The sequence below is a fragment of the Bombus vosnesenskii genome, unplaced genomic scaffold (assembly GCF_011952255.1).
Source record: "Bombus vosnesenskii isolate JDL3184/JDL3185 unplaced genomic scaffold, Bvos_JDL3184-5_v1.1 scf7180000014105, whole genome shotgun sequence".
Lineage (NCBI taxonomy): Eukaryota > Metazoa > Arthropoda > Insecta > Hymenoptera > Apidae > Bombus > Bombus vosnesenskii.
The window spans coordinates 3658327-3670138 of record NW_022883371.1 but is presented as its reverse complement, the minus strand read 5'-3'; the positions used below and the strand labels follow the sequence as shown (position 1 = coordinate 3670138).

The 11812-nt window shown below is 38.5% G+C and overlaps 1 protein-coding gene across 1 annotated transcript in view; it reads right to left on the bottom strand.

Annotated features, from left to right (window-relative positions):
- Positions 1-11812, bottom strand: part of LOC117239730 (protein Tob1-like) — a 122429-nt gene that overhangs the window by 53223 nt on the left and 57394 nt on the right. Inside the window, exon 3 of the mRNA XM_033505543.1 lies at positions 6832-6989. The gene's annotated coding sequence lies outside the window, so the exon portion shown is untranslated. The remainder of the gene's footprint in view (positions 1-6831; positions 6990-11812) is intronic.

Here is an 11812-nt window from a genome sequence, read left to right as displayed (position 1 = left end):
TCTTGGAAATTACGTACAAGTGTATCTATACTTCTTTTCATCTATATTTTTACATTCTAGAAAAAGAATTTTCAAGTCTAATATCGAATAATCTCGGTGTTTCCACGTCAGAAATTTACCAGAAATCTCACAAACAACAAAGCGCTACCCATCTCAATCGAAATAAAGAGTAACATTGTACACTATAAATATTTTCCCGGGGTTAAAAATCTAAAGTTTCTAAATCTTTACGTGTATTTACTTCCACAAATTCCATTCTTCCTAAAATTCTCAGAAACTACTAACAATCACAGAATTTTTCAAACAGGCTCCAGAGATGTTTACGTAAGTACTTGCAATTTGTTATTCGTAATCCTTTCATGCAGCTAGTTTTGTCTAAAAGGAAGAGCAAAGTTACCCAAAACTGGCAGAATCTTCGAAACATATTTCCAGAGATGTTTACCTACGTCTAATTTCCTATTCAGAGTCCATTCACGTTTCGGTTTTTTTCATAAAAACGGAAACCAACGAGGCCTTCATGGACCAACCGAAAGGCGATTTATTAGCAGAACGGCGTTACGCGTTCGGAATGAAACAACGACCAACAATGGCGCGTCTCGCATTCGGCTTTCAGCGCTATTCTTGGCCAACCCGGGAGGCGATCCTGAAGTTGATGGATCGGTTGGTGACGCGCGAAAAGCGATCGTGCTTCCGCGAACTTCGTTCTCCTTCGACGTTCAAAGCAAGACGTATCGCGGCTGGAAGGGAGTGATTGCCAGAACTCTTTGTGAATTAACAAATCCAAGCTTGTAGATCAGATTAAAGGCTTGAAAAGCTCGAGATTTCTCTTTTTTCTTGCTGGAACGTCGTGGAAAATCGTTTACTACTTCTTGTTTGATTTTATTAAACAGAGAATCGCAAGTTTCCAATTTTAACGCGCTGAAGAAAAATATACCGACGAATTGAATAAATTGTAGAGAAATCTCTTTTTCTTTCTTTATTTTCATCTTAGAATTTGAGATTATTTTAGTCGTTTTCTTTGAAAATTGTTAATGAAAACGACATGACATATAAATGACTATAAATTATTCGTTTAGAATAAACTAGAGATTTAATATTACGTTATTATTCTAGTCACAATGTATTGCATACATAAATCATGTTAATTACAAACCATTAATTTTGGCCTTCCGAAATTTTTCTCATGAGATTTTCTTTCCGAGTACCCCTTCGGCCTATGACGGATAAAAGAAATACATTGATATTGTATAATGTCGTTTTTCATATGTACAAATAGCATCGGAAAAAAAAACAAAATAGGCAAGGTATAATATACAATAAGTAGGTACATTATATTATAAATGCCTACGAACACTTTATATTACATGACAGTATACTTTTCAAGTCGTATCGTTTGTTTAAATTTAGTAAAGCGAAATTAAAAAGAACAATTTGAAACAGCGCCTAATTTCTACATTATTCGCAAAATACAAATAATCTATTACATTCTATTATATCTATATACACCTAACTAACTTTACAGAAAAACACATTACAACAGAAAATAACTTTACTCGTTTCTTCTATCCATCACATTATTTTCTTAAGACTTTTTCATTACGTTCCTCGAAACAAAAAAAGGAAGAATGCAGGAATAATTATCAGACTTTCGCTTGTGGATTCAACATAGAAAATCAGTTTCCTCCTTACAGGGATCCGGGGTTTTTACATGGAGCAAAAAACGTGAGAAATTGCACCGGAGCGTGCAAATAGTAGTCGATTCTCAGCTTGGACTAAAAGCAGACGCTGATTTACAAGGCCAATAGCGTTTATCGCGTCTAGCAAAGTCTGTAAAACAAAGCGGAGGTCCGAGACCCTTTTAAGGGACGATAGACACGCTGTTTCTCACCCTATTTCGTTCAGGAGGGAATGCGAAAGAAGTGGAAGCGATGAAAATTCGACTTTTCTCTCACTCCCTGGTAAAACGTGTCTACACGCGTTGCTTGATGGCCTAGTAAAGGCCGAATGTGTCAAGAAAATTTATTTCGATCACGAGGGTGGATGAATTGTAGCGTCAGCGAGAACTCGTCTCGTTTTTCTCCCTTCTCTGCCTGTAGAATTTGTGTTCTACGTTTCCAGCTTTCTCCGCGTTCGTTTTTTCGCGAATTTCCCGATGAATATATATGTATATACGCTTGGCCTCTATAGTGCAAAAAGAGCTCGTCGAGATTGAATTCGCATTATAGTGGAGATCGGTCGAAAGCGTAAAATGCAATTTCCCTGAAAGTGCTTCATAAATGTTGCAATTTATTTCTGTTAATTGGTACGGGAATGAGAACGCGTGAATCAATGGAATAAAAGGGACTAAGGTTGAAATACTGAATCTTTAAATCTGAAACTTAACATTCCACAATTCAAGTCCTAATTCAATCGCTTCTACATTTTCTCAGAATCCTGTCATATTCAAATCTCAAAATCTTCTATATAATTATACATGTACACAATAATATATTATATACACCTATATAAACTTCTACTTCGAACACTTAATCCATCAGTCATTAAAAAAATTGTCAAAGTAATACTATTATACATATCGCGATTAATCAGAACAAAACGCATTAATTTTCAATAATCGTTGTTTCAACACTGTGGTAATAAAGAGACGACGAATCGTCACGTAATAATTGGCAGATGACACTAATTCCGAGGACAACCACGATTGATTTTATACTCAACTAAACTCATCTACGCTCCGTGTGCGCACCTGACCAATCTCCTTTTTTCATCATGGCGACGTTTAATCCCATCTTTTTCCGTCGTAAAGAAATATAGCTACCGGAATTTATTGCCAGTACGAATTCTCAGCCTTCAATATCGGCATATTAATTTTCGGCTGGCGCACGAGAGACGTTCGATCGCTTCGTTAATTATTAGCCGATTTTTCACCGTCTCGAGGCTAAGACCTGCAGAAATTCATGCCGACATAACGATGTGAAGTACTGTAAGAGTTTTAGAAATATTGTGATGATCCACGCAAAATTCTCATTAGATAAATGGTTTACGCTAATTATGCGTACTTAAGAATAATATGTCAAACGATCGATATTTCTTTCGACCTCGTTGTAGTCCTAGAACTTGTATGTTCTAATCTCGCTCTTCCCTCGATACATAGAAACACTTAACTTTTTAAAGAAAAACTTTATCGTAAAATTTAAAAGAGGAGATCGTGCGCGTTAACAACGATGCTTTCAGCAACGATAAGATTGAAAGTGCAAAATTCAAGTATCATTGATGTTTTCAGAAACGAACTGCTTTTAACCTGCGAGAAAAATTATCTTTTTTACGAATTACTAAGAAAGGCACAATATACTAAAATTTTAAACCAGTTTTATCAAAGATCGATAGGTATATTTACCGTTTAGTTGATGAATAATTTACTAGAGTACAATGTTACGTATATACAGTCAACAAGACATAAACTTGACTTTTAACCTTTAACGAAAAGTTTTTCTCGAAAGGGTGATAACAATATTCGAACGAGCTTTTGTTTTTTCGTGGATACAAACAAGAGAGAGAGAGAGAGGGGGGGAGAGATAGGGACAGGGATGAGATGAGAGTTCCGGTGACCAGGTCTGACTAACATGTTTTTGCGCGGACCTCGAAAGCTTTATTTGCCGAGCGAGATTTTCCAATTAAACCGTGATTAATCCGCGCGACGAATGCTTAGGGCCGAATGTTTACGGCTCAGGGGAAATAAGTTGCTGGTATACAGAGCGTGGAAAATCGATACACACAGTGAGGGCAGGGTGTAACGGGTAGGGTTTGGGTGCAGAGGAATCGACGATAATCCGATTTCGATGGACGGCACGAGTTGGATAATTCGTTTGCCTCGTGCCGCTCCAAATAGAGAAAGAGAGATAGAGAGGTAGAGAAAGAGAGATAGAGAGATAGAGAAAGATGAGTGTGTTCTATCTTCGTCCTTCATTCCGCTATTCTGTATTTCTATCTCTGTTATCGATGGAACTATTGAATTCCGTTTTCCTTGACTCGCGTGACTCGAATCGCGAAAAAATTCGAACTGCGTAGAGAGGAAAAGCGCTTCGCGATCGTTCGAAATGACTTTACATTCTACGAAATAGTTCGAGGATAAAATTCTTCGATCGAATGGTTTCGTCGTTGCGATTTTTATTAATTACTTCTTATTGGATCTTCCGATTATCTTAACTTGGGGATTTACTTAGTCGCGATAGTTGGGAAAATAGAGAAATTGTGTTTGTGGGAAAACTAATATACGGTCATAGGTACTGTATAAAAACATGATTCTAAAGGAGAAATATGTAATGAATGATGTTAAACGATGGATATAGTACTAGAATTACATTACATATATCTAAATGTAACATGTAAGACAGCGTTGTTAAATTAAAAACAGTCATTTGTATGTGCTATATAACATCCTCAAACTGGTTGCCTCGTTTGCATAATGTATAAAACATTTCGCAGCGTATTTTACGAGCGAATAAAGGTGTTTAAGTTGGCGATTCTCTAATAATTAAACAGTGTCTCCAAGAACTAGAAATTATTTTGCAATGTTTCCTTTGCGTAAAGAAAGAAACGAAAGATCACCTATACCCAGACGATGTTGTCACTCTCACGAACTTGATATACTCAATGCTTCATTCATGGATCATTCAAAGTAATAATTTCATTATATGAGAATAATACTAATAATAATAATGAGAATTATATACATTCTAATTTACAAACTGTATTCAATGATTTAATCATTTTGAGTATCAACCTTACAAATACTATGAGTAGTAAAAATTTAGAAAACGATTATAATGTACTTATAAATAACTCGATTATTACTTTAATTACACCTTCTATTATAATAAATAACTAAAAAAGAGTCTAATAGAAACCATCACTTAAACGAAAACAAAAGCTTTCTGGCTTTACGTTTTATTATAATCCAACAGGCAATTTCAATCAATTAATTCGTCAAACGCGAGTCGCTGACGCGATGCGCCATCTCGTATAGCCAGCGGCGACCTTGCTATTATTGTCACACTATTTTCATAAGCAGCTCGGGCAAATCTGACGTAAATAAATGCGTAAATACCTCTATACCGCATTTTAACCCATTAATTAATTAACGCGCCTAATCTGCTAATTCGTTTGACACACACACACACACACACACACACGATTCCTAAGCGCGAATGGAAATCGTCATTTCCGCAGTAGGAAAAGCATGTTCCAGACAGCGTTACGACCTCAACGTAATTTGTCGTAATAGGCATGTTTGTTTGATGTAATACCAAGAGACTGAGTCACTACGATCGTTCCAGATCGCGAGCGACCTTGAAGAAAAGCGAAACGCCTCGTATCGACTGACGACGAATACAATTTCTAGATCGATGTGTCGAACCAATGTTATTATTTACCTTTTAAACGAAGCTGCATTGCAACGGACGATTCGGATTGTCGTCACAATATTCTCACACCATAACTCTACCTTTAGCGTAGAAGCACAACTTTGGTATCTACTCGAACGATAATCTCATTTGTTAATATACCAATAAACTAAATATCCTATTCTCCAATCGCATATAAATGACATTTTTAAAACGATTTTGCAGTCAGTTATAGAAGTCTATATACGTATACTTAATGAATTCTTTGTACATGTATTATTTACTGAAAGAAATTAGAAACGTATTTTGCATTAGGATCATTAAAACTCACAAGCAGTGCCTTATTAAAGTATTTGGTCACTTACAGAAATCTTTTACTAAACGTATTATGCGTCTTATATAAAACATTTTAAAATTTCAGTAGCATTATGTATAATGGAACACGTTTATTATATTAATAAAATTCGAAACAAATGGAAAATATACGTACGTATACATAGAAGAATATAATCATAGTATTTGAACGGTCAGTTATTTATTATACTAGTAAACTAAAAAATATTTACTGAGATCGCTCTTAGCACTAATTATATGCTGAAGACCGTTATGTTGCATAGTACGTTTTAAACTAAATATATATATTTACAGCAAATATTTTGCAACTTTTATATACACTTCTAGATTCGTCGAATATTGTCAAATGTCCTCCTTAAATGTCAAATTGATCGACTCTTTCTTACTTCTTTAATTTCATTACATAAATACACGATTAATATACAATTCTTGAGAAACAAATAGTTAATTTTCATACGTTGAGATAAATTTAGAAAGCAATGTCTGTAAGTTCATCAATATGTCTTCTGAATGGCTCATGTAACATATAACAAAGTCCCTAAATCCGATTAATATAAAATATGGTACAAAAAGATTTTTAGAACTAACCTCCTAATTAAAAGAGTGTAGGCAGGCTTTTCTAAGACACTACACATCACTGTCGCCTTTTTTTTTTATTAATTTAAGAAATAAAGACTGAGACGTAGATCGTAAAACCGAAACGAAACATACATATATTTTAGTGTCATCTTAAACGGTGATTGGTCAAGGTAGTTAGTTCGATATATCGAGCTTCGTGGTGGTTGCGATAATCGAAGGATCAAAGGCGCGATTACTGCGCCACAGACGCGGCAGAAATGCTCTTGAACCGTTACGAAGTGGAATCGTGCTCCGATCGCGTGACACATTACGGAATTCGCACCGTGACGGGTTCCGCGCATAAATTATCTGACCGTGTGACGCGTGTGTACACAGAGCATGGAAAAAAGAAAAAAAGAAGCAGAGTGGCGATCTCACGCGAGCTACGGTTCCGTTTCGCGATCATGATCAAGAAACGTCTAGAGTTGTCTCGAATGAAGAAGAGTTCGATACTCACGTGTCTTTGTTGGGTCAGCGAACACTATTCTCGTCCCTCGAATGAAGCACGAAAGTACGAAATGACGTCAGTGGAAGATCACTAGTTCCGTAATACCCTCGGAATATCCTCCTCGTTGCGTATCCACAGTCCTCTTCTCACCGTGCTCCTGAGTTCTCCTGCAAGGTACGATCACGAAATATTCCTTGCTGTCACACTGCTTTACAGATCGTGTAGCTCCAAAAGGTAGAACAAGCTGTCACTCGCGCAATCGATTCTCACTTTTGGTGAAACGATGTTACGTTGGGAAATAAGGTTATGGTACACGATCGTTTCGTATCGCTACACGGGTTACGTATAAAAGTAAAAAAAAGAAAGACGCGGAGATTATGGGAAGAAAGGAAAACGATCGGAGCAGTAACGATGTTACCGTACTGCTTCCCCTTTCTTCACTATCTTTTCTATCGATATTCGGTCGTGTTACTCGCTGCAACGACGTTCGCGGTGTGTGTCGTGTCAGTTCTCGAACGCAGCACTGAGGAAAGAACTCGTCCTTTGCGCGCGCGCGTTACTGTACACGCGTATATCTATATACATATATGTATATAGAGACAGATATAGATATTGTAGACAACACGCGTGCCCCTGTAATGTCCTTCGTTCCGTTTTCCTTTTCCTTCTTTTCTTCGATCAGAGCAGTTATCGTTCCGCGAATCCACACGAACAGTCACTCGCGAGTGCCGCTGCGAGACTGGAACGCGGGGAAACATGTGCGGCCTCTTACATACCGCTGTGGACGAAGGGGGAGTCGGGGAGGGGAGTAGGGGGAGCCACCAACGAACGAGACGAGCGGTGGGGGACGATCCCACTCCTCGAACAACGAGTGGGGTAACTGGCAAGGACGCGAGACCTCGACATGTCGCGGTCGCTCGACGTACTACTTTTTTCCTAACACTCCTGCTTGCTTTCCTCCCGATCACATTGATAAGGGAAGTTATCGGGTGCCGCTCTCTTCTCTCGAGACCTAAAATTGAATATCCGAAAAAAAGAAAGAAGGTTGTTCCATTTGGGTCGCGTTTCTGATCTGTGCAAACGTATACGAAAATCATTGCAAACGTTAAAGATAGTAAAAGAAGTAAGGTGAGAGCTTGTTCCTTTTGGAGCTGGTTAACTATATTTAGAGCCTCGTTTTCTATCCGTTGTTGAAATGTATCGAGCAAAATAGAGTAATACCTATGTATAATGTTTACTATTAGATGAAAGTGAGCTTTTTTGTTATCTACTCGTAAATATAAATCATTAGCAATTTTTAATTATCGCTACTGCCTTTCGTACTTAAACCTTTTTGTAATCTCGTCGTTATCCATGGATCTATTACACGAGCTCTAAACGAGCCTAGTTTACTTATCTGTCATTAACGATGCACGGGATCACGAAAGATTTAAGAGGTTAATGTCATTTAACCAATTTATTTTTATTAAACTCTTCGTGAAGATAAGGGACTTAAATCTTCCAAATTTCCTCATGTATATGACATATTAAATATATCGCTCGGCCAAAGAGAGATGTTCACGAAGGAACACCTCGATGTCGGAGTATCATTTAATCATGTCTAGATAGGAAGACCTTGATTCACTTACGCGTAAGCACGAACCGACAAACCGAACGTGCAGGAAGCCCGCTATCTAAAGACAATCGCGACAAATCGCAAGGTAGATTTGTATCGCAACTTCCGCGATGAGGTAAGACCGGCGAGACGTAATCGCGATTATAAAGTCGTGTCGGCCGTCGGCCATGGCTCGGGGAGGAATCCATTTTTCTCTCCGCGTAACGCAGAAGAGAAGCAGGATGATTGCGATGCAAGTTATTGTAAATCGCTCATAAGGATTGGACAATCGCTTCTCGATTCGACACGTTCGCTTGCATGGTCATTGTTGCGAGTATTTGAACATTTATTCATTTTAGTTTTACACTTTATTACAATTATCTGATGGAATGTTCGATAGCAAGTAAATGGTATTTCGAATGAATTATCTTAAATCAGTATCCGTTGTTTGCGACAACTGCGTCGTCTTTTACGTATAAATGTTATTGAATTGATTAACGGTTCAAGTATATTTAAGACAAGTGGAGTCTAGATTATTTAGTTACAATATTCTGAAGATTACAATCGGTCGATCGTAATGGTATTGAGGCGATAGACATTCGATATGTGGGTCAGAGAACAATATTTTAAATCAAAGCAACAGGTTACATAATGAATAAATTCAAGAGAGTAGTCGTAGAATAGGTTACATAAGTTTGCAATAAAAATATCAAAGTTGCGTGTTAAGGTAGCGAAAAAGAAAAGTGGTTTTGTGAGTTTCCAGAAACATTCATAAAACCGGTAGTTGCTAATATGTAACAGTAAAAGTAGCTATTCTCTTTCAGAAACAGGACACGCAATTTGGTTACTCCATTGAATGAATCATACTTGACTCACAAAAATGGTGACTCCCCTACAACTGAGGATATTTGACTCATTCTTCAGAATCTTCTAGAAACTCTACTCTCCATTTAAATACTATATCGCATCACTTATACCTCAAAATGTTTCACACTTCAAATTGTGACAAATTATTGCAACAAAACGATACACAAAGATTCAACAGTGAATCTCGAAATCTGATAATTCACCAGCGCCAAATTTGAACATTCTGCACGACAAGAAGATGTTTGCTACTCGCAGCGTGTATTTATATCAAAAGCCCAGCGTAACGTTTTTAAAGAATGCCCCCTTTGTATTTGCCATTCGTGGTATAGAATAAAATGTGTCACGCATACACGAACAGGGATGATAGAAAGAGCACGCACGAGCGCACCCTTCGTACAAGGCTCGGGCACGTGGAAAGTTCAACAGGAAGGAAACATCAGAAACGCACACCACACATACACCCTTCATCTCTCCATTTCACTTTTCCTTTCACGCGTGCCTTTTAAAGGTCCCATGGAAAGCAGCACGCGCTCAGTAAATAAAGGCCAGGGCACATTGCACTGTTCGTCGACTCGTTTCTGAAGCGTTTAAGGACTCTCTACGGCTATCTGCGGCGTTATCTGCGGTTTCTACTGCTTTCTCGCCCACCCATCAGCTAGCCACCCCTTATGTCTTCCTCTTTCTTCTACCAGGCTACCCCTCAACCACCCTTTCCCAGTTCCGTGCTCCATTGAATTCGATTTAGTTTCTTCTCCGGCACTATCGATCGGTGCCGCATATTTGTTCTTTTTTCTTATCGTTCATCCCGTTTCTCTTATCAATTTTTCTTTAGAAACCCCTTCTTCCACCCGGCGTACCGCTGACTGCGAAAGGCACCCCCGCTCGATCCAGTTACACCCTCGTTTGCACATCCGTACGGTCCTAGCCCCTGTTGACTTTCCTTTTAGCCGTATTTACGGATCCCTTACTTGTTTCTCCCGCTGCTCGATATAATTTTATTTGCAACCACTCTCACCGTGTTTGCGATCCCTGCCTTGCCAAGTATCTGGTGCGAATCACCGGTATCCTCCAAATCACTCTCCTTCCACGTTTCTTCCTTCGCTACAAGATTCGTTTTATTTGCTAGCGTTTGAAAGATCGAAAAGGTGAGAACCGTATTAGGGAGAATGCTTTTTCAGTTTCAATGTCAGAGCTAGTGTAGTAAAACACGGTTTATAATTTTGGGAATGGAGGATTCCATTTGTAGCTTTTCCGACAAATAATTCGTACATAGAGGGTAAGATACTATATATGTTACATATGTAGTATTGTTACTTATTGGGATAAGTTATACGGACGCACTTCTCAATCGAAAGCATCGCCAATATAATAATATTATTGTGGACCCGTCATTGGTAAAGAGTTTGGCGATGGTTTATCAAAAGCGGTGCTCGCATAATCCATCAATTTTAGTTTAGAAAGAAAATAGTAGAGGGAAGATTTACACAAGCGATTAAAGTATCCAATTGTTAACATATCAGACATGAATTTTAGTCTATCATCATTTTCCACTTGAAACAGTGATTTCAGAACGATTGACTTTTTCCAGTCCACTTGAAAAAATATTTCCTCTTCATACATTTGTCCCTAATTACTTACTTTAACCTTTGATTGAATGAATCTCTTAAACATTAATCACAAAGATCCATTGTACAGAAATGGCCAAAAAGAAGAGAGAAGAACAGAATTAGATAAGATATTATATTAAATAGATATTCTGTCTTGTATCAGTTGCATATCTACTCACAGAAACTTGAATATTTCTGCCCTGTAATCACTAACCCCTGTATTAGGACATAATTCTCACCGATTTTCTCTTATGAGATAAACCAGTCGTTCAACCACCATCAAAATTGATCCACCATTCCCCAAGCGGACGTAGTTAAATATACGACAGCCAGGCTGTCTTTTATAGCTTCATATTTTAACCTTTCCCGGGGCATACTCCCCCTTCCCTGTGTGCCTTCCTTCCGGTTTCTACGGCAGTTCCACGCTCGGGACGCTCTCGCTCGGTTTTCCTTTCCTTTGTTGCATCAGTAAACAGGTTAGCCAATTTTTCTGACGCAGGAAGCAGGAACGTGAGAGAAGCACTGGTATAAGAATGTATAGCAGGAGGAGAGAAGGCGAGCAGTTGCTTTAGATGTGCAACGTTTTACGTACTACATGCTCTAGCGTGCACCGGCGTACAATACACATGTACGTGTCGCGCATATTGTTCGAGCAGGTTTTTCGACCGAGATTAAGAGCGAGCATGTAGCTCGCGACTCTGTCCGGCCTAAGTATGCCAAGGATTACCGGTATGAACTTTTACGTTACAGCCCGCGAACGCAATAATCCGATAATACGTGCCGCGAACAGGAAACCAACCGTACCGTCTTACGCTGATACTACCCATGGTGACAGATTAACAGGGAGCAGTCCGAAAGTCACCTCAGGACTTGGCTTCTTGGTAACGAGAAATGTATAGTGTTTCGAAAATTAGAGGCTCAT